Source organism: Sturnira hondurensis, unplaced genomic scaffold (assembly GCF_014824575.4).
Source record: "Sturnira hondurensis isolate 20B ecotype Veracruz unplaced genomic scaffold, ASM1482457v3 Scaffold0020119, whole genome shotgun sequence".
In the NCBI taxonomy this organism is placed as follows: Eukaryota; Metazoa; Chordata; class Mammalia; order Chiroptera; family Phyllostomidae; genus Sturnira; species Sturnira hondurensis.
The window spans coordinates 399,155-424,091 of NW_028092750.1; positions in this window are offsets into that span (position 1 = coordinate 399,155).

Genomic DNA, 24,937 nt, shown 5'->3' on the forward strand with positions numbered 1-24,937 from the left:
TCTTTTCTACTTCCCAAACCATTCGATCTGTTTTCTTTGGGAGTTACATCCTTATTTTCAATATATCTGTTTTCCTCATTCTTCATATCCAAAGATAATTCTAGTGAAAATTAGATTTCTAATATTTCTCCAAATGTTGTTGCCTCTGTCTGGAATGTCTCCTCTCTCCACGGATTTGGAGACTAAAATTCAAGCTCACTCCTCAAGACTCGGTTCAAGGATTATGATATTTGGAAGCTATAAATAGAAAAATTTAATTTTTTTGCCATGTGAGGGGAAAAATAGATATTTTTAGGTATATAAAGCTCAAAAAATATTATCTACACACATTTCTGAGAAAAATCCTTGAAGCAGTAGACCAAATAAGCAAAAATTGAATCTGAGCAATACTTCAAGAAAGTAAAAGACACGCTCTAGCCAAAGCAGTGGCAAGTTATAAACAGGTGAAACACAGTACAACTAAACAATTCTGATGATGCCTGTGTAATGAACTGCCATTATTAGACAAAGAACTATTCAAACAGAAATGAAAATATAAAACAGTTAATAATAATAGTAATAATAATAAGAAGAAGAATAGTAACCTGAAGCTAAAATTTCAGATTATTTCAGAAAAAAATGTATTTTCTTAAAAGTGGGCAGCAAGCAAAGCTGTTTTAAAACAGCCTAAAAATCTTATTATGTTTATAAAGGAAAGACTAATGATACTATAATGCTTCATTTTAATAGGTCATTTAAAAGGGTCTTTTAAAAATTTAAGCATAATCATTACTAGAATATATAAGAGATGTATAGTTCACAAACCACTTGAGGAACAAAGAAGAAACAGAAGCTATATTTAACTCCCTAAGTAAGGCAAAGGGGAGTGAGAAAGGACATTAACTCTAAAAGGCACAATACACAGAAGTACAATATAATAATATGTTCTGAAAAGGACCAAACAGATCAGAAGTTATAATGAATATGAATAAGTTCAATTTATATATTAAAAATCCAGAAGATTATATTAGGTTAAAATAGCTCATTGTTATTTCCATGGGTAATATATAAAACAGAAAGACATGGAAAGATTCAAAATAAAATTTGAAAAATATACATCAGTAAAATAAAATTAAAATAAATAAAACTGGTAATATTAATACTAGCTTAATATTCAGCTCAAAGAATACTTCAGGCAGCCCACATATAAAAAATTACGAATGGACCATAAACTTTAAAACATCCTCAGCCTCTCACATGTTAAGAAATTTAAGAGAAAGTGATAAAGAGATGCTGTTTTCCACCTATCAGATTGGTGGAGATGTGTGAGAATATTCAATGTTTACCCTAGGAAAATGGGTCCACTCAGACATTATTTTGGTGATTATACACTGAAATAAAATTTGCAATTTGGCAGGAGCTTCAACATTTTTTACACATACTTTGATCTAACTATTTTACTTCTAGGAATTCATCCTACAAATAAAATTTGTATCTATAATAAAGACATACTTGCAAGGATGTTCTTTGCTGCATTTTTGTGAGAGCAAAAACCAAGAAGGAATCCACATATGCATCAACAGGGGGCAAAATGGATACATTTTGTATATCCCTACAGTAAGGTCTGGAAACTACTTCAAAAGAACAAACTATGTCTCTGTGTACTGATATGGAAAATGTCTAAGACATAGACAGTAGAATGAAGATACGGATGGTAGAAGGAAAACCATTAGATTCTGTAACCATACACTTCTACTGCAATTCTATCTGCAACTTGAGAGAAAAGACAGATTTCATCTACTGCACCACTGTTAATATTTTCATCAGCTAGGGAAACATATAATTAATTAAGTCATAATTAATTTATTGTTCCAATCACCGAACCTCAGATGTCCTATGAACAGAAAAGTCAGTATCTTCCTGCAAGACTTCTCACCTTCCTAACTTTAAATTCTGTAACAAATCTGGGTGGTCTTCCTCAAGCTCCCAGCCAATAGCAGGCAGAGTAAGAGTGCAGGAAAGGCCAATCAATTCACCAGTACCATCACTTTTGTCCCTGCCACAGGGCATTGCTCTTAGACCATGACCGCAGACTGATGATCACTTGTCCTCTGCTGTGTGTGTGCCCTCCCTAGTTTGGATGCCACCAAGGCTGTGGTAGCAGCTACCTCATCCTCCAAGCTTGTCAGTCTGCTGGTGCCCACTTACCTGCTCAGCACTCACTCCCAAGCCACAACACTTTGTAGAGCTTGGAGTGGGTTCCTGTCTCATCCCCAGCCCATCCTGGCTCTGCTGTGGAGCTCTGGTGGCCAGTCCAGAGGAGCCCTCTTGCCAATACACACAAGCCACCCTCTTCTCAGTGAGCACCCTCTATGGTTCTTGGTATCTTTTGATTCCAATAGATGTGAGTGGGACAGACTCAAGTCATTGAATAGGTTATAACAACACTGGATCGCAAAAAGAAAGGGGTCAGAGGTCTGGCCTTTCCTCCCAAATATTAACTAATTTAACAGCAATCTCCCCCACTGTTTCATACACTTCCACCAGGGAAACAGTTCACTTACATTTTCATAACTAATGTAGCCCACCTGTATGATATTTCCTTTAATAATAGTAATGACGCATTTCTCTAAAATGTTTCATACTGTCCTTAATCTTAGACATAGAACAATTTAGCACACACACACATACATTCTTTGTAAACATAGGTCTATTTCTTTTTGGGGGGGGGTTCTTTTTTTATTTAATTATTTTTCAAGTACAGTTTTCTGTCTATTACTCCCATCCCATCCCACCCCCCATCCTCCCCCCTCCCTCCCATTTCCACCCTTCTCAGTTGTTGTCCATGTATCCTTTATATAGGTTCCTCTAAATCCCTCCCTTATTTCCCCTGAAATTCCCTCCCCTCTCCCCTCTGGTCACTGTCAGCCTGTTCTCTATTTCAGTGTCTTTGGTTATATTTTGCTTGCTTGTTTGCTTTGTTGTTTAGCTTCCTGTTAGAGGTGAGATCATATGGTATTTGTCCTTCAACACCTGGCTTATTTCACTCAGCATAATGCTTTCCAGTTCCATCCATGTTGTTGCAAAAGGTAGGAGCTCCTTCTTTCTTTCTGCAGCATAAAATTCCATTGTGTATATGTACCATAGTTTTTTGATCCATTCATTTACTGACGGGCACCTAGGTTGCTTCCAACTCTTGGCTATTGTAAATTGTGCTGCTATGAACATTGGGGTGCATAGGTTCTTTGGTACAACCATTATGAACATAGGTCTATTTCTTAACTTGATTTAGTTTTGTTGATTAATTTATTACTGTGACCATTTCACCTTGCTTTCATTATTATAGCTTTGTAATTTGGTAATATACAAGAAGGTATATTCATCTATATTTTCACATTACTTTTAAATACACTTGACTTTTTTGTCTATTTCATCTTTTTATGGAACTTTAAAACACTGCTTGTTGAGCTTAATAAAATGTCTTATTAAGGATTTTAACCCGATGACTCTTTAAATGTTTAAAATAGTTTTGCAAAAATTGGCATCTTTACAATATTGAGTCATTCCGCTGGGAACATGGTATGTCTCTCTGTCTTTACTTTATCCTTCAGCACAGCTCCACTGCTGTCATCACTTAAGTCTTGTACATTTCCTGTTAGCTATCTTATGGTTTTGCTACTGTTATGAATGGGACTATTTACTTCATTATATTTTCTAGTCGATTGTAAATATTGATTAGGAAAGCTATTGATCATTGCGTGCTGATATATAACCAGCCATTTTATTGTTCTCTTTTAACCAAGTAGGTTTTTTATTTGACTTTCTTGAATTTTCTCTGCAGATAAATTGTCTGTCAATGCTGAAAAATTGTCTTGTTGCCATTGCCTATAGTTTTTTTATTAATTTTTTTTCATCTTCTGACATTGGCTATAAGCTCCAGTACACCAGTAAATAATATTGGCTGTAATGGACATTGTTGTTTTATTTCCAGGTGATTCAGTTAGAAATATGTTCAGCCATGAATAAGTCAAGTCTCTCTCCCTACGCAGAAGTTAGGAGCTCCTGGATGTTAGGATGGTACAGCTGCTGAGGAAAGTGCCCACAGTAAGTCATGCTCTTTCTATCTTTCTCTGCCTCTTCCTTAGGATGTTGGGTTTTTCTTAGGTTCTCTATGTATAGAATGCAAATTGGCTTCTTCCCACAATCAAGGCAAAACTATGAGGAGTGACTAGGGACAGTCTGATGCCTATTTCTATTGAGAAAGCAAAGAGACTTTCTCAGAATGTACAGGAGAATCCCACATACAACTGAGTGGACAGAACTCGATTCTGTGACCACCTACAACAAGAGAGAATGAGCAAATTAGCATTTAACTGGACATCTTGGTCCCAGAGATAATGCTGATATTTTGTTAGCAAGAGAAAGAAATGGATAGACAACCAACAAGTGCCTGCCACACTGGCTTCCTAGGGGATGTGTCTGATGTTTCAGAATTATTAGGATGTGTGCTGTAATTTGCTGACAGAGGGTTTTATCAGCCTGAAGAAGCTCTTTTCTATTCTTAGCTTGATGCAGCCTTTTAAAATCAGAAAAAAAGAAGTTAAATCTTATGAAAACTCTTGGGGTGTTTATTGAGAAGATAATATAATGTGTATTTTTTTGATTAATATGTTAATTTATAGTAACAGATTCCAGTTGTTGAATCATTCTTGCAGTCCTGAGATAAACAATGCTTGGAATGTGGTTACTCTCTGATTTCGTTACTATATTTAATTTGAAAATACCACTCATATTTTTTGCATTAATGCTCACAAGTGAAACTAATCTAAAATTTTCTGTATGCTCCCCCTGTCCAGTTATTTTCATGAGGGTTCTGTAACCACATAGAATGAGTTAGAGAACTTCTTGTTTTTTTCTATTTGAACAGTTCTAATAGAATTACCTCTCTCTTCAAGGTAAAGTTCATTTCACTAATGCAGCCCTGTTGCTTTATTTAGGCAGCAGATATGTGATTATGATTTCTGTCTTCTCATGATTATCAATATCTTTAGGTTTTCTGTCCTCATTGAAACAGTGGTGATTTTTCTAGCTCATGAAGTAAATGCTTATCTCCCATTTTTTCTCTGATATATATGTGTTGTAAGAAACTTGATTCTTACTTTGGCAGTTTTGATGTTTTGCTCATGTTTGCATTTCCTTCCAAATAGGTTGTTAATTCAACATCGATTTCTCCTTCAGCATGAGCTCTTTAAAAGAATGTTTTAGAAAAATATTCATGTGAATAGTGAGGAGCATCTCTTTGTATGTTCTTTGGTTGCTGTTGTTGTTGTAATTGGTACTATTCCCAGTGGTGGATGTTCGATGCTACCTAGCAAGCACTCAGCCACCCATCTAATTTTAAATAAGCCTCTGTTGGTGAGTCTCAGTGGAGGCTCTAAAGTTGAGGGCAGCAGCGAGATTGAAGTGGCGGCAAGTGTCAAATGATATCAGTGCACAAGATGACACCTGAAGTAGACCTTGGCCATGATTTCTGATGTCGGGCCTGGCCTCATTGCATTTGCCTAGTTCTCCTGCCTCCAGTCAACTCTGCAGACTCCTTATTATCCTTCCAATAAATTTATTTTCTGCTTAAAAGAGCCATAGTAAGTAAGCTCTACTGCTTACACCCTAGAAGTACTTTTATTTGTAATTTATAATTTTCTACTTTAGAGCTAAAAATGTTCTCCGTAGATATTCTGTTTGTGAAAATTTATGGAGTATTTTTCCTTCAGGCCCCAAACATACATTATTAATAGTCCATTTTTACTAATTCCCAGTTTATTAGATATAACATTTTGGGTACCAAAGCTGTTTCTTACATAATTCAAGCTTTTTTCTCTCTCTCTATCTGGTTCATTAGCTTCTGAGATTAGTGGCTTCACGTCTCACATTGTTGTTACAAATCTGGCCAGGTCATGGCTGTTTCATTGGTGGACTCCCAAGTGTTAGAATCTGTAGGCGTTTCTCTTGGGCCAATTTCTCCAAAGAAGAATCTTCCAGTCTTTTGCCAAGAGAGATACAAGGCTGGCTGCCAACATGCTAGCTGAAAATTATTAAAGGAGAGCCAAGAATATCCCCACCAGATAAGTATTTTCTCTTGAAATACATTCTTCTCAACAACTCTGTAGACAATGCTTAGCTTTTGCCTAAGACACAATATCCCAGCTTCTCCACAGAAATAACTCCATGTCCTCTCAAGTGTTGGGGAAGGTGGGCAGCATTTGTCGGAGGCAGCAGGATGGAGTGCTGGGGCTTAACTAGTCATTACACAGATATACAAACCCCTGATTTGCTCCTTCCTGCCTGGGAATCCTATTGCCTTTCCATCGGTCTGGGATTCAAATGACCTTGCTTCTCATTTGCATTTCTTTTAAAAACCCTTACTGTTAGCTTTTCCCAAAATGCTAAAGAGGACCCACTCATTTACCTGCTTTCTTTTGTTCTAAATCTGCTGACAACTCAGATCCACCTCCTTGTCTTTGTGGTGATTTCATGTTTCTTTGATTTCGTTCTCTCCTTTCTTATTTTGTAATAATAGAAGTGGTATTATCTTTCCTTTCAATTTTTTTACTCTGATCTAATTTATACAGCTATTCCCTTAAGGTCAGGCAAGTCTAGGAATGGGTTGAGAAAGAGAAGGGCCCAAGTACAAAATATACATAGGCACTTGCTCCCAAGAACAGGCCTTGCATTTGCATGGTTCTGATAGCAGATGGATGCTTCCTCTAGTGTTGCTTCATGCTAGTCCTCTCTTGCTTTGCTTTAGTCCTGACTCTGCTGAAAGCATTTCCTTGCTGCACTGCATTCGAAGGACAGAACTCAAACAGAAATTCATAGCATCACCAGCCTCCAGAGTCAGTGGATACAATTCACAGATCTCAGAGTGGTTGGAAATTCATGAAGGAGGTCCCAGAAAGATAGTAGTCACAAGGGGGAGCTGCAAAATTTGTGAATACTCTTTTCTCAAGTTCTTTGCTGATTTCTGAACAATATATGCATGTGGCTCTACATGTGTTACTAGTACGGGCTTGCTCAACATCCCTCAGACGATAAAAGAATCCAAATCCTCTATAATGCTCTACAATATAGGACCAGATATAACTTACAAGGTGTAGATAAAATATGTTTATATCTGCAAAGAAGCCTTACAATATGACCTATGATAAACAAAAAAAATTAATAGTAACAAAACCCCAAGTGTCTCAGATTGAGTTAACAAACAAGACTTTAATGTAACAATAATGTGTTGATCTATAGAAAAAATAGATTGGCAAAAAGTTGGGAAATGTTAGGAGGCATATAGACAGAATTTCATGCATTGCAACTATATTTCATATATTGAAGCTTTATAAATAAGAACCAGTGGAAATCCTAAATCTAAAAAGTACAATAACTGAAATAAAATACATGTTGGATGTTAGCAACAGCAAATTGGACATAATAGGAGAGAAGACCACTGAACTGAAATCAATAAAAAATTAACAAATTAAAGCATAGTTAAACTAGCTAATACACGCATAATTCTAATCTCAGGAGAGGAGGAAGGTAATGGAGAAGAAAAATACTTGAAAATATGTTTGCTGAATTATTTCCCCAAATGATCAAAAATAGCATCATACAGATATAGGAAGATCAAGTAGGATACACGCACTTACCAAAAAACAAACAAGCAAAACAGGTACAACACAGCTGAACTGCTAAAGTTCCAAAATTAAGAGAAAATCTTAATAGAATTCCAGGAAAGGAGGCATACTACATATAAGAAACACTGATAACACTTCAGCTGACTTCTCAGAAACTATAGAGGCCATAAAACAATGGGATACTATTTTTAAAGTGATAAATTAGAGAACTGTCAAGCTAGAATTCTACATCCAGGTTAAAAACAATCAAGAATGAAGGCAAAATAAAGTCATTTTCAGGTAAACAAAGGCATAGAGAATTTGTCTTTAACTCTACACCTGAAAAATGCCAAAGAAAGATTTTCAGACAAAGGAAAAATCATATCAGTTGAAAATTTAAATCTGTAGGAAAAAGTAAAGAGCAGTAGAAAAGCTAAATATGTGAAAAAAACCTAAAGGCTAGATTTTTCTTATATTCTTTAAAAGCCAATCAACGTCAAAGCAAAAAATAATCATAATATATATAGGGTTTATAACAGATAGCAGTCAAGTATATGACAACAATGGCATGAGAGATGAGAATAAATCTATGGACCACCCCAAGTATCTGAAAGAGGGGACTTTTTTCCTGAACAGGCAGTAGACTGACCAATTGGCCCCCAATCTAGAGTCTGTATGGGTGAGACTATATCATTTGAATATGAACTTAGACTTTAAGTGTGTGTATGAGTGTGTATGTGAGCGTGTGTGAATCTGCCCATCTGCCCTTCTAGGGAGCCCTCAAAGGGCTCCCTAGATTCCTGTGTGGAAAATGGAGCGTCAAAGATAGCTACACATCGACAAACCGATCAGCCAACCAGTTACCTTTTATGACTTTTCTACCTCCTCCCCATACAGCACACATTTACAAAACTTTACACTTAATTGCACACGTCCATAAACCCCTAATGTCCATCCATGGCTCCCAGGATGTATATTTTTAAATGAGATAATAACTAAATTTCTTCCTTTTCTAATATCTGGAATCTATACCTATCTTTGCATATACTCTTTGAAGTAGGGAAATTATTTATTGGAGAAAATAAGCACACAAAGACAAAACAGCTCTGTTCAACCCCACTGAGCATTGGAGACCATTTCTAATGGTAGGTGTCTCCCAGGTTTATTAGACAATGGCATTCACTTTCACTTCTTGAAATAACTCTAGCACTTCTGGAAGAAGAGAAAATAAATGGGGATACATATTGGACAGAATTTACCCAACTAGAATTCAACCAGAGTAATGAATTGATTATTCAATAAAAGTCCCAGGTGAATGTCAGGGTTTTTTCCAAGTAGACCAACAACCCCAGTCACCGGAGCCATCACTGGAGAGCCCTGCCTCTCTCCCTACATGACCCTGCACATTTGATCAGCGCCTGTGTGTTCCAAGGTCAATATTCTCCTCAGGCATTGACTATATTTCATCTGAAAGATTTCAAATGCAACAAAAGTTGATCCACTACAAGATGAAAGAGCTGCTTAACAGCTGTGATAAAGGAAATTAAAACAATTGGACATTCTTTCTATTGGGAATTAAACTATTTTCACTAGGACCCACACATACCAGTGCACTGGAAGAGCTGGCAACAAACAAATTGAAATGAATGATGACAAAGCAAACTTATTCTTACATTTGGAACTTATAAAACAGGCACATTACTTCCAGAAAGAAGCAAATTTTCACTTTTAAAAGTCTTACTTCTCTCTTGAAGAATATTTATTCTAAAAAATGCCTATAAAATTTCTCAGTAGATTTTTCATAGAAATACAATAATTTTGTTATCTCAACAATATAAATTCTTATACGTTTATTAGAATTTTTTTATAAAATGTAGTCAAAAGTCAAAATAAAAGTTGTGGAATAACTAATTAGTCATTATAGCTCATTAGATTATATATATGTATTAGGCAGGGGCCTAGCTCACTAAAAATGATAATTGAGGACAATTTAATAAAGGGGCTATTTACAACATATATTAGGGCTCTTTAGAGAAACTGAACCAACAAGATGAGTGCATATAGAAATAAATATATTTATAATGAATTAACATGTGATTATGGAGGCAGAAAATTCTAAAGATCTGTAGTCAGCGAGCTAGAGACCCAAGAGAGCCAAGGTGTAGTTCCAGTCTTAATCCAAAGTCCTGAAAATCAGGAGAGCCAATGGTATAAATTTCAGTCTAAAATCAGAAGGAATCCTAGAAGAGTTCATATTTCAGTACCAGTCTAAAGGCTGTAATGGGCTGATATCTCAGCTTAAGTAGTCAGGCAAGAGTAGTTCCCTGTTATTCAGCCTTTTAATTCTATCCAGACCTTCAAATGATTGGGTGAGGTCCACCTGTATCAGGAAGAACAATCTGCTCCTCTCAATCCACTGACTCAAATGTTAATCTCATCCAAAAACATTCTCTCACACACACCCAGAATGTCTGATGGGATGTCTGGGCACTCCATAGATCAGTCCAGTTGACACATTAAATTCAACCATCCTACAGGTGTTGACTGAGTTTAAAACCAAGGGCCTAGAAACAGTACCCCCATTGTGAGTTTGCAATAACCAAGAGCCATTACAACTCCTACTCTTGGAGGAGGGGGTCATTAGCACAACCCAGAGAGTACAGAGGTCGCCTAAGGACTGAAACCTTTGGCAGGAAGGAAGCAATGGAATAAATGCCACAGAAATCAGCTTCCCAATTGTGGAACAGGGTGGAAAAGACTAGCTATAAAACATGGATGGGATTTGAAAAAGACCCAGTAAAACATTTTCTTAAAAATCAAGGGAAGCAATGAAAGTTATAAAATCATGGCTTGATCAATTCCCAGTCAGGGCACATGCCTGGGTTGCAGGCCAGGTCCTCAGTAGGGGACACATGAAAGGCAACCACACATTGATGTTTCTCTTCCACTTTCTCCTTCCCTTCCCCTCTCTCTAAAAATAAATAAATAAAATATTTAAAGAAAAAAATTTAAAAAAATAAAATAGAATCATGGCTTGAAGATATAGCCATGCACACATACTTAACTCACTTGGTAGCTTATATGGTCTGTGAATCATATCAATATAATATAATAAAACAAAATACAGACACAGATGCCTTACTCACACCTATCAAATAAAAACCCCTGAGGACTAACATCAGCAATGAGTATATGTTTAAGTTACTACAGGTGATTATTTTCCACACCCCCGACTTAGGATACTGCCTTGAAGCATGCTTATATTCATCTTTTATTTAGTTATCTAGATTTCAAAATAACTTATAGGAATATTTTTCTCAATATAATAATTTTTCAAGATAAAGTGTTTATATGATACTAAAAAACTCATTTGACTTTCACTGTCACTGAGGTGGCTACAGTGGGTACTGATGTGTTACCCTTTAGGTACAAGCAGATCTAGTTAATATCAGCCTAAAACATGTGACGGTAGAAACAGCACATCTACATCCTTTCTCCATTATAGCAATGTTCCCAGAACAACAGGGAAGGACTTTCCTGGATTAGAAAACCAGGGTCAGAAATCAATGGTTATATTCAGCAAAAATTTCTCAATCCCATCATTTATATTAGAGTTTTGCAGCCTAAAATTACACCTCTTGATCTTGTTTTCATTATTAAATTCTTCTGAAAGGCTGTAATTTTGTCCCACACCTTTTAAGAAGTGAGACATGTTGAGGACATGCTCTGCATACATGTGGCAGTGAGAGTTGTAGTAGGCAAACAGAAAACCCATTTAATATGCAGACACAGAATGGGCACTTTGAAGACATCACTCCACAAAATCCCGGCAACTATTCTATATAATAGGCACCTCTGGGGTTATTTTTAAGATGATAAACTTGGGAGCCAAAGAGATTAAGTAATTTGCGCGAGATCACATAGTTATTGAGAGGCCAGCCCCACAGTTTTTATTTCTCCAGGGACGAGTCTCCTGGCTATCTCACACCACTACCTATGAAGTCAGAAGGCTGGAAAGAAGGCTCCACCAGACACTGAGAGAGCAGTTAGGGTCTGGGAACAAGTTTTTGACATTTCTACAATTGCATTTGTCTTACACTATCTGTAAGGGGCGATAGACAGGGAAGGTCTGTGTTTGGGCATAATTAATTTCAAATAGATTTAATGAATTACTCACACTGGGGAGCACACAGTCATGGGACAGAAAAATCTGTACCTGGGATTATGCCCCAGATTATCCCTGCATCTGAAAAGGTCAAGGAGATGCCAACTGCTCCCAAGAATTCCAGATCCTTGCAACATGGCAGCGTCAGTAAGTGACAGGCAAAATAATGAAGAAATAAATGAGCAAAAAACACATTTCAGAGCAAGTCTTTATATTTGCATAATACCAGTAGTTCTTTCACATGCACTCTTATTTGTAATTTTTGTCATTATAAAGAAGTAAGTGACCACTCTGAAGAACACATTGATCATTGCCTCCTGGAAATCCTTCAGCGCCTGCACTTACAGTCAAATGGAGGTTTGTAATATTTTTCTTGAAAAATAGTAAATGGTGCGAGAAAGATAAGGAATCCAGAGAGATAAATTTGGTCTAAATCTTGGTTCTCACACTTACTTGCTGTGTAATCTTTAAAAAAAAAATCACTCGATCATTCTGAGCTTGAGTTTTTTTTCATTTGAAAGACAGTTATACTCACAAAAGTAACACATATGCTGTGTATCATGTGTCAGGAACTCTCTTAGGTGCTTTTAATGGATTAATTCATGTAATGCTCATAATAACCTTATAAGGTTGATATACTATTATTCTTATACGTGATGGAGTCAGGGGTAAAACTAAGCAGTCTCCTCCAAAACCCAGTTCTTAACTATTCTCCTACACTGACTGTACATTCCTATACAATTTGGCTACTGTAATTATTAAGTAAGATAATATGTTTTAAGTGCTTAAAAATAATTTAAAAGGTGAGTTCCTTTTGGTACAAGAATCTTGGTTGTCTTCCCTGCTGTATCCCACTTCATTCTATCTTGAAAAAAGGAGTAGAGTTGCTGGGGGTTGATTAATTTCAAGGTTAATCATTGCCTTTCAATTCCTAAAAGTGGGTCCAGAGCATGTGTGTGTGTATGCGTGGTAGGGGGTGGTAGTATATAAGTAAGCCTATTTTAGAGGAAAATCACTCTTCCTTGTTGGTCAGCATAGTCTGAGGTAGCCTTTTCTTTCATCAAAGAAGTTGAATGAAGAAAATAAGTTTGTCTGCATGTTACTATTGTATACATATCTCATGACACATAAACCTATGGTTCATGACACAATAAATGTGCTGAAATTACAGCAAAACCATAAATATATGTATACTGCATATATTACATATATATACTATAGTACAGTGTGTAGTGTGTATGAATGTATATATACCAGTATAATCAAATGTATCTATGCATATAAACATTGCTTCATAGAGTGGATAGGTACCACAAAAATACACATATCAAAATGTTAACAGTAATTTTTCTCAAATTTGGGTAACAAATAATCTTAGTTTTTTAAATGTGTTATTGTATTTTCCAAATTGTCTAAAGCAAATGTGTATCATTTTCAAATAAATAGAAGTCATAAATAAAAAGGATTTGAATTTTTAAAGAAAAAATTCTTTTGATACAACACTACTCAAACTTCAGCCTTCTCTGTAATATTGTCAGTTTTTTATTTTGTTTCTTTTTTTATATATGATTTTTTAAATTTTTTTTAATTTAATTGTTGTTCAAGTATAGTTTTCCATCCCCATTTTGTTTCTTCTTTCAACTTCTCAGTGTGCTCTCAAGACTATGCCCAAATCATCTAGGACAAATTTCAAATATTGAACCATTCTCAAATAATTCAGCTTTGCACATGTTCCTCAGAAAACAGTCCTAACAGAGATACTAATGTGTTCATGTTTGTTCAGGTCGCCAGTCATTCTTAACTGATTTTTAGACTCAAAATAAATTGTTCATTGTGATATTGTACTTGACATGAAATAAGCTATAGCTGCAGCATCTATACTGTCAAATCCAAATTGAGTAGTTCATGCTCATGCATATGTGGAGCAGGAAGATCTTAGGGGTAAGTTGGGAGGAGTTACATTGGGAAAAGGAGGAGAATGTGCAAAGGCAGCCTTGGTAGGAAAGCTAGATTTTTGCTTTGTAGATTTAAATACACATACTTACAGGCACATTATCATATGTGACTGATTGAAAAAACAGAAGTAATTATCCCTTCTAAGAAAATTGCAGAAAAATAATGAAAAAAATTGAACTTGAATCCTGGCCTGAAACCATAGGCAACAAAGATTCAGGGGTGTGTGTGTGTAAAACATGAATTTTCCTATAAGCAGGGCAATATAGGCTATGAGAGTGTGGCTGGGCACTTGTCCCTAGGAAGTCACAAAGAGTGAAAAGCAGCTCTGTTTCTGCTGGAAGAGAAAAAAAAAAGACAGCTATTAGCCAGGGAAATAGGCCAGGCTGTGGATATTAAACCCAAAAAAAGCACAAACACATGTCACCCTGAAAATAGTACTGGCTGGACAAATGGACTGGAGGAGCCTGTTGAGAAAGAAATCACTAAGGACATTTTAATTCTCTTCAACCATTTGACTTCTGCCATCATTGTAAACAGGACAACAAAGGGGACAGCGCCTGTGCAAAGAAGGGTGCTCTGGATGAAAGGGATGCTACTGAACGTACAGTGGCTTAATCATTATTCTCCCATAGGCCCAGGGAGGTACCCTGGCCCCCTAATTCTCTACTTCAAGATTTTCATGAGAGAAAGATCCCTTGGACTGCTCAGTTGTGAACATAAACAGAAGCCCCGGTCTATTCTTCTGTGGGCAATGCAGTAACACAGAAACCTAAACTGCCCCTCAGTTGGATTTAGGAGGTCCTGAATTCTGGTCCAAGGAGCTCGATGAACAGTCCCACTTCTAACAGTCCTCTGTGCCCATTTTACTCAGCCTGCTACTGTCACTCTTTCCTCTACATCCTCTACTGAGGCTGATGACTTGTGACCCTGAAACCTTGAGGAGGCATGGCTTCAGTGAGAGAAGAAACAGACCAGGTTGGACTCCTATAGGCCCCATGGAGGGTATTTTTGACCACAGGGTTCCTGACAAGTGTTTATAAATAATCTCTAAAGTGAGGAAGAAGGAGATGCACATTTTATATCAGCTTTTTATTAGGGTGTGAAGCTCATATCAAGAAGATATGAAACTTTTAACTCAAAGTGAATGAAAACTCATCTCTAAAGCAGTGGAGGAGAGTAATAAAATGCAAAATTCCTGGATCACTCTAAGCTTATAGCCTGCTCTTTTTATTCAGACATTCCTAAAGAAACTTTTCTCCAAATCAAATTTTCATTTGGGGAGAGAGTAGAGCACACTGGGAAGTACTCCTTAGGGGGAAAGAGTCATTTTAAGTAATCACATAACATTACAAAGATAAGTGATGCATTCTTCAGCAAGAGATAAGCACATCCCAGGGAACAGAGCAGAACTAGCCATTTACTTGGGATTATTCAGAGCATTGAGCATCATCGCTGTGCTTTTGTGACCCAGAGTGAGGGCTGCCATTTGAAGGCACGTCATATCCATTATGGAATCAGGCAGGAAGGTATGATTTCTTCTTCAATTCTTCTTCTAGTAGTCATGCTAATGAGTTGCATTTTAACCGTCTGTGACATTTTATTACATTTACAGGCATTATATTCTCACGAGGGATGCTGGATTAGACAGTTTAGGTTTGAATCCATAAAAATCCATTTTTAATTTTTCTTTTTCTCTTTTTACTGTTGTTCTATTACAGTTGTCCCAATTTTCCCCTATTGTGCTCCCCTACTCCACCAACCCCCCATCCCCACAGTCAGTCCCCACCCTGTTGTCCATGTCCATGGGTCCTTTATTCCTCTTCCTTCACTGGACATGCACCATATACATGAAAGGGAGTTGGTGCTCTCAACACTACTTTCAACGGTTGATTGTTTTTCAATGGCATGCCTGCTGTACTGCCCCCAAAGTTTGGAATTCATCATATGTTAAGCAGGTTTCAGAATGTTAATCTTCCCAGCCAGCCTTGGGAAATTTATGTCTTCAAATCCTTGTCTTACTCTCATGCATATATGCCTTCCTCTGGACAGTTGTCACTCACAGGGCTAATTCATAGCAACAGATCTTTCTCTGCTTAAAGTCTTTCTCTTTCCCAATGGTGACTCCCATGAAGAGGGGCACCATGACAAAACATGACACTGTGCCTGTCAATGACAGCAATGACTCTAATTGCTGTCATTGCTTAAGGGCTGATTTGACCTTCTAAATCATGGCTTGTGTCCTGTAGCCTGATCCCATCAACTAATCCAAACTCATTAACTCAGAAGGAAGTATCTGCCCAGAGCTCTGGAATCCCATCTTTCCATGGCTTTCAAGACTATCCAAAGGCCAACAAATTGCCTAGTGTATAACTCCCACCTTGAACTCAGCTGAAAGCTCCAGACACACAATCTACAACTTCACTTGGAAGTCTTGGAAGCTCAGACTCAATGTGACTAAAGCTGAGCTGTAACTACCCCCTCAAACCTGCCTCCTTCAGTGTAACTGCACCAGGAAATGGCTTCTCCATAAACCCAGACCATGTTCAAGCTGGATACCTGAGACTCACATTTGACTACTTCCTCTTCCTCTCTTCTTTTTTTAAAAAATATTTTATTTATTTATCTTTAGAGGGGAAGGGAAGGAGAGAAGGAGAGAAATATCAATGTATGGTTGCCTCTCGTGAGTCCCCTGCTGGGAACCGCCCTGCAACCCAGGCATGTGCCCTGACTGGGAATCAAACCATGATCGTGTGATCCACAGACCTGCGCTCAATCCACTGAGCTACACCAGCCAGGGCTCTTTCTCTCTTCTCATATCCAGTTAAGAACCAAGTCACATGGATCCTAATTTCAAATACATCTCAAAAGTATACACTACTCTCCACCACCTCAGTCACAAAAGCATTCTAACTACCCTCTGCTTATGTGGTTTGCTCCTCAATAGATTTCCACACAGCAAGCAAAGTGATGTTCATAAACATGGTCTGATCAGGCATTCCCTTGATTAAACCCTTCCATTGGTTCCCACTGTGCAATATCTGGGAACTGGTCATTTCTCTTCACAGGGCACCATTCTTTCTCATAGTCACTACATCCCACCATATTGGCCTTGTCTCAGCTTCTCAAATGCACCAGCTGTTTCCCCACTTCAGGGACTTTGCCTGTGAGACTATGGTTGACAGAACACTCATCTAAGTACTCAATGGCTAGTCAACTCCTACTTTCTCTTTATGTTCCAGTTCAAATGTCCTTTCTTAAAGTGTCTTCCTCTAGTGCACCAATAAAAACTAACACTCATCACAGTCTTTGCCTTTATATTTACTTAAGTGAAACTTTGTTGAGTGACTCCTCTTCCAAACTGTGTTGTGAGAATTCAGGATCCATGTCTATTTTGCCATTCACCGTACCCCATTACTGGCACATTGGAGGTGCCCAAACACTATTTTAAAGCATCTTCTACAAAAGGTTAACTCATTAAAGAATTACAAGTTAAATATAGTGCAGCAAATTAACACATAGGCAACCTGTGTGGCTCTTGCAGGAGGGGGAAAAAAGCCCTTCTCACCCATCCTGCCAAGCTCCGCAGGCCCAGGACACAGCAAGACTCTGGATGACTTGTACAAACTCAGCTCAGCAGTGCTAGACCTTCCTCTTCCCTTGGCCCCACACTTGAATAATATGAACATTTTCTTATTAAAAAGGAAAAGAGCATCTAAGGTATTTTATTCTGAGTATTTGTTCAGTGAAGAGAAGTTTACACAGCTTGTGGAGAATTATTCAGCAGGAAATTAAACCTCCGTAATTCTGAATTTTCACTTTGCTTTCAACTGGCAGAGCTTCCTTCCTGGCAAAGCACTCTGCCCTCTAGAACATTCGTAATACCACATCCGCCACCAAAATGTGCTTTCTGAGCCAAATCAAAAAATAGGTTAGACAGGATAACTCTCTGGAGGTCTGAGATACAAGGTGGCAGGCAGGTTATGAACACACCAACAGGGCTTTCAGATAAGGCCAGCAATTAATACCTAAGTTTTCTACAGTAATTAATTTGAAGCTAACAAATATATAAGATGATGGATTAACAGAAAAAGTGCTCTTATTTTATCTATGTGAATATAATATCGACCTGAGCCTCCCAACAATTTCATGAGACTGGTCTGGTGAGACAACTGGGCAGCTCAAGGAGGTTTAAATGACGGGCCCACAGTCTCACAAATGCAAAACTCAAAATTAAAGCTTTTGACAATTTTTTAAAAATTATTTCATGATGCTTCTCTTCACCAGGAATCTGACTAGTTGGCTCTTTTATTTCGAGAACAATTGACTTCACTGGGAACAAACAGGTGCCATGGAGAGAGGGATTTTATGTTAAATAAGCAAACAACTTGATTCTTATAAACTGAGAAAAGCCAAACTTCTTTTCTTACTTTGCTTCATTGCTTCAACAAAGAAAAAGCAATTTGAAAAAATCTCAACTAGACTAAGCGACTTTAGAGGGCTTTTGTACAGGAAATAATGGGGTAATTGTTCACCTTTTTAAAATTATAGGTAAGATACCATAGTTTGTTACCATTGTTTTTATGCATTTAGAAACAAAAAAATACTGTGACAATTAAATCAGGATAAACCAATAATAAGATGGTAATTTCAAATTTAAAAAATTCTAAATGTCCCTTTAGAATCTATGAAATATACAAGAAAATTTAGGTCAGCATGATAGGGAAATTACTGTCCCTCAGATAGCTCTTTAGAAATTCATTTTTTTCTTTCTGTTCCTTATGCTAAAGTCATAATTATTATTCTTTATCATCTTTTGCCTGGTGTATCGTTATGCAAAGCCTATTGCTTTTCCCATCTCATTTCTCCTCCCTCCAGTCCATCCTCCATATTGCCGTCAGAGTATTCTCTAAAATACAGCTCTGGTGACGGCTTCCACAGATTAAAGACTTCTGTTCATTCCCTATCTACAGGTTTAAATCCCATCCCCCTTAGTGAGCATCCAAGGCACTTTGCGACCTGTCTAACTACTACCTTCTTAGCTTTCTCTACTCATAGCTCACCTGTGCTTACCCACACACTTAGCTTCTCACCATTCTCTAAGCCTACCACACATGGAGAGGTGGACGTTCTCAGTCAACACCACACATATAGAAGGGGACAGTCTCCATTCTCAGCACAGACATAGAGGTGAGCATTATTTCCTCTCTCAGTGAAGATATTAATCTCCTTCTTTGTTGGTAAACTCTTGTACACACTTCAAGACTCAGATTATGTGGAATATCCTTTCTAAAACAGTCTCTTTCCACTTCCAGATAGCTAGGAGAGCTACACAAGAGAACTGATCGTCATTTATCCTACACTACTTCTTTTACAGATGAGGAAAAGAGGTCCAAATAGTAAAGTATTTTGCCCAACATTATACAACAGGTTAATAACAACATTAGCCTAGGCATTTATGGTTTTTCATAAATGAAAAACCAGTTACCTGTTCCTGGCCTTCCGTGGGCAGAGATGAAAGAACAGAGTGAAAGTATGACTAACACCATGCCTAGTCAGCAGCTCACCTCCAGCAGGTTTATCTGGAACTGCCCAGACCACCAAGAGGCAAAAGGATGTTCTGAGAAGTCATTACACGCATATTTAAATCTTCGTGCTCTCGCTTGGGCTACTTTACCCCTCACAAAATGATGCTTACCTCACAACACTTTATGCAAATTAAATGAAATTTGTGTCTTTCAAATGCCTAGCCCAATTAAGGCTCAATAAATTTTAGCTCCTTTATCCATTTCCTACTAGGTGAGGCCTAAGTAAGGTTGCAGGTTAAATCCATTGTTAAACTACCAGTGTAGTTAAGAATATTTTATTTAATACATCTGAAAAACACACAGCTTTGGTAAGTTCCCCAGTGAAGGTAATGCTACTCTGTTTATATAACACACTCACACACGTGCTCATTTTAAGAATGGGGTGGGTGGCACTGCCACCAAATGTCATTGCTTTTAGTTTTTGACCCCCAGCTGAAAATGGATCAATTAGGCAAACAGAAGGAAGCAAACAAATCTGCAACTATAAATATCAACACACACCCAGAAATAGGGAGAGAGATCAAAGGCCAATTATAGCTACCCAGGAGAGACACCAAGGAGATTCACGTTGGGGCAGCAAGATCAAGGCACCCAGAAGACCTTTTCAGGACTTCCAACCATATCTGGAAAGAAATCAAAGGCCAACTCCTTGGCTATTGCATTTCAAAATAAATAAAGACTCTTCTACTTCCTTCACAACAGCCCAGCCAAGCTAAATTTATGCTCTAGAATATTACCCTGGGAGCAATCCCTGGAAGAAATCATTTTAACCCCAATACTCCTCTTTGTTTTGAATCCAAGCCTTCTGCTTTTGCCCACATAGCCATTAGCAGACAAATTAGAAAAGCATCCAATCAAAAAATTTATTGAGCAAAATGATGCAAAGTGTTATATTAGGGAAAGTGCCAGTCCCAAGGAATCATTGAAACATCCCTCTTAAAGTATTCAAAACTTCCTCTATTATTAGTTCCTCCTTCAGACTTGAGCACTGCCCTTTTTTCTTCTTTGAAGGTCCTCCTTGGTGTCAGAAATCCTAGGTGTGAGGATAAAACACTGTGTGGCGGACTCTGGCCAGCAGAGTCTGCCTGTTGTGGCTGACAACGAGAATAAATGCACAGACAACAACAATCCTGTGGAGAAAAGGGGAACAGCATGACTACTCTCTCAAGAGGAGAGTGCCTATGGATCCCCCAACATTCCCTCAAGAGGGGAGCGCCTCCACCCTTGCCTAGACAGGCTTTTATTGTTTTCCTGGGGTCTTACATCAGAGAAAGATTTATTATTTATTACATAGAATATTATTGTTTATATTTTAGGTACAATCAGGAAAATGAAAATAACATGCAGAGGGGAATGGCGATGAGCTGATTAGCTCTGTCCTTGGGAAAACTCATACAGGCTTTGGATATTACCTTGAAGATAGACCATACACATTTGTTGTTTTAGACCAGGGTGATGAAGTTTTAGCAAGAGCAAGCCATAGCAGTCTGTGTGCATTTTCTAGGCCTGATTCCCATGGGAAAACTCGGTTTGGAGGTCTGGCTCCTGCCCACCACTTCACTTCTGTAGGTTTTCCATACAGAGCTGAGTCACACTTGCCAGACTTAAACACACCAGCCCCCTGCAACATTGGACTGACAAGCTTGTTCCAGAGGGGAAAAAATGCTAGCACCTGAGAGCATGAGACTGGGGACAAGTCACAGACATACTGAAACTGAAGGGGAAAAAGAGGCAAGAGGACAAAGCAAGAAGCAAGACTTCATACTGTGATGCAGTTATGTATTGTGTGATACAGAGCCAAATTGAAATTAGATTTTATGTGCATTCTAACTTCTATCAATTCGTAGTGGCTTTCTGGATCTCTGTGCAAAGGACTGGTACCCAATTTCTAGACAAGAGAGGAGGGCTGGAGTTTTGGTACGCATAATGCGTCCTTTCTAACCTTGCTGTAGACGAAGAGCACAGCATTTGGAGCCAGAGCATCTGGCTTTGCATTTGAGCTGGGCCACTTACCAACTCTGTGAGCCCATGCACCTCACTGCATCTCTATGACATCCAGTTTCTTTGTACATGAAACAAAAAACAATAAGAGTATTACACCTGGTGTGGGTACAGTTGCAAAATGTTTAGCCTCTAACTAAATTAAGTAGAATCATTTATTGTGAGGTGCCAAGAGGCTTACAAAAGCATAGAAAAGCTGGAAGAGGCAGCTTTAGGCCAACTTCCTGGAGCACGTTCTAATTCCTAGTATCCTAATGTCCCTGCCATCATGACCAGGGAGCTATCTCACTGGTGACAGAAGGCACCATATGACAAAGCCACCCACTAAAGCTCCCTCAGGCCTAAGCCACAGCACTATTCTGAACAATGAGGGTCCACTATCCACTCTTACCCCTACTTCACTCAGTTCTGAGGGGAAAACCTCCCAGGAATACCTCTGGTTGCTAGAACCAGAATCACACGCAGCTCTCTAGCTACAGGGGGCATCAGATGCAGAGACTTCGGACTCATGGCACATCCGGCACCATTGGTCATGCTCTCTGGGGCACTGGCCCTGTGTCCCTTCAGGGGTGGCACCACAGGATTCCAGCTGTGGAGAATTTTAGCTGCTAGCTAACACCTCTCAGCTAAATATTTCTTGCGAATTCCCATCAGGTGAAGAAGGCTGCCTACCCAAGTTCAGGCCCACACCTAGGGCACTCTATATCTACTTACTAATTCACCTGAGGGCCTGAAGAAGCAGAATCTTTGCCTCAAGGCAGGATGTCTCTGAAGTCCAGCTCAGCTTCAGAGGACCACCTGGATCTGACTGAGCTCATTGTCCCTGAGTCACCATTCAATTCCTTTCTCTGCCCAACCCTATGCCCTCTATTCCCCACAGCTATTGATCCCATGGTCACTCTCCAATCTAAACGCCCATGAGCAGGTACGTGTTCACTCAGAATCTGCTCCTGAGAAAACTGACTTAAAACAGGCATATCAGAAGAAGGTGGAAAAAAAGGTTGCATCAGCCAACACTCAGTGTTCTCCATAACTTTGAGTATGGAGCAATATAATTCACATGAGAAAAATCCCTTGGGTCCCCAGGGGGAGCCAATATATCTTTGCTTACCAATAATATAATACAGCTGACATTAACTGAGCACTTACTATGTCTCCAGATGCTCTTCTAAGTTATTCATATAAACTAACTTACTGAGTCTTTATTATAAGCCCATAAGGTACATACTATCATTATTCATTTTACAAATGATGTAATAAGGTACAAAGAAGTTAATTTCAGACTGTAAGTGAAAGAGTGGGGATTTTAACCCACATAGACTAATTCTAGAGTCTAGCCTTGCCCACTTTTCTGTCTCAATATTAAATTTACAGCCAATGAAATCCATCTCTCTCTCTCTCTCTCTCTCTCTCTCTCTCATACACACACACACACACACACACACANTTCTGTCTCAATATTAAATTTACAGCCAATGAAATCCATCTCTCTCTCTCTCTCTCTCTCTCTCTCTCTCTCTCTCTCATACACACACACACACACACACACACACACACACAAGTCTCTGCTTTGACATTTCAAAAATGTGATGGGATTAGGAAAAGGGGAGTTAGAGATCTTTATTATGGCCCAGGGTAAACTAAACAACAGCACCTTTAAAATGCCCAAGTCTGAATCCCCAGACCTGTCATTGTTATGTTACCTGGCCAGAGACTTTGCAGGTGTGATTCAGTTAAGGGTGTTGAGGTGGGGAATTTCTCCTGCATTATCCAGGTGGGCCTTGAATGGAATCACAGGTGTCCCTAAAAGAGAGAGGGTGAGGGAGACACTCCTACAGAAAAGACAAAGGTAGCATGGTGATGGAAGCAGAGTGGAATGATGCAGTTATGGGCAGGGGGCCACAGCAGCCACCGAAGCAGGATGAAGCAGAGAAAGGGCTCCTCCCTGGAGCCTTAGGGGAGGAACAAGCCTGCAGACACCTTAATTTTAGCTCCATGGGTCTCATTTCAGAGTATTCTGGGTCTCCCAAAATGTAAGAGAATAGGTATATTTGTTTTCAGTCAGTAAAGTTATAGCAACTTGTTTCAATATTAACAAGAAACTAATACAGGGCCATAGAAAATTATAATGCCAGTATCACATGGATTATATGGATAACTCAGTATTACACATCCACTGGAGAATTAGGAGTTAGAGCTGCTGGTCAACTGCAGGTTAATAGGAAGAATCTAACAAACTCTGGGCTTGGACTCCCTACCACCATCTACTTCATCTACATGAGACAATCACTAGGTGGAAAATGAGATTCAGGGATTAATAAATGTGCACTCAGTATTAATAGGTGAATTTTCTCTTCTCCAGATTTAATTTCTGGAAGTTATAAATTGCATATAGTTCAGGCCAACTAGTAAGTGATACATGATAAGAACGGTACTTGAATTTCAGAGTGGCATTCTCTGTGTTTCACCTAACAGGCAGCCTTTTACACCATCAAAACAGGAAGCAAAATAAATAAATACATAAATAACAGGAAGCAGAACTGAGACCCAGATGACACAGACAAGGCCAGCTCCCATGTGATTACCAGCTCTTGTGTGGTTGGAGCCAGTGAAGGAAGGCCTGTCTAGAGGTCATCAGAACCTTGCTTTCAAAACAGAAAATGTCTCCAACACTAGGAGAGCCTTGCTCCCCCCATCTCTCCATTCTCAGCCCCTGAGTCTGCCTCCTTAAATCCTTTCTGGGAATACAGAAGATATACAGAAAAAATATATATATAATGAATAGCTCTCCTTACCTTCACTGCCTAGTTACGAATAGGTTTAGCAGCAGCAGTGGTGCGAGTCGGCAGACAAGAGAAATGCCCAGTTTCAGAGCCTCAAGGACAACTGTAAACTGGGAGGAGCTATGGATGAGGGGATATAGACCAGTGCTTCTCCAACTGTCTGTAGTGAAAGAACAGTTTTCTTCACAACTTCTCACTGTCTAACACTCTTCTAGAACACAATCAAAATGAATTACTAGAAAAGTAAAATGGAAAGAAAAGACATACAAAACGCAAGCTCAAGTGATTTTACTCATTAGATACAACAAACAAAATTACTCTTTCCAAATGCTATCAAAGGTTCTGAAAGCTCACTCTTAATTTCCATCCTTGCTCTGTCACCAGTTGGTAACATGCTGTACAAGCTGTTTCAGGATGGGCGCTGGTCCACAGAACACACTTTGAAAGACCCTGGTTTGTACATCCATCCTTTAAGTTGCAGTTTTAAGGAAAGTTGCCATTAGACTCAATGTGCAAGACAAACTATACTTCTGGAGCCTTGCATACAGTGTTTTTTTATAATTGAAATATTTCCATACACCCTATATAGGGATGTTTGTTACTACTAGAATTGTAAAATTACTTTGGCCTCATTCTTAAATTCAGAGCATCTTAAATGCCTTGGAATATAAGAATTGCAGAAGGTCAAAAAAACTATAACTGGGACAACTTAGAACTATAAGCCAATGTAGAAATTTTGTGAAAAGCAAGTGGAACTGAATCTTGAAGACCCCCACACCAATGAAACTTCATTCTCCAACTGTTTCA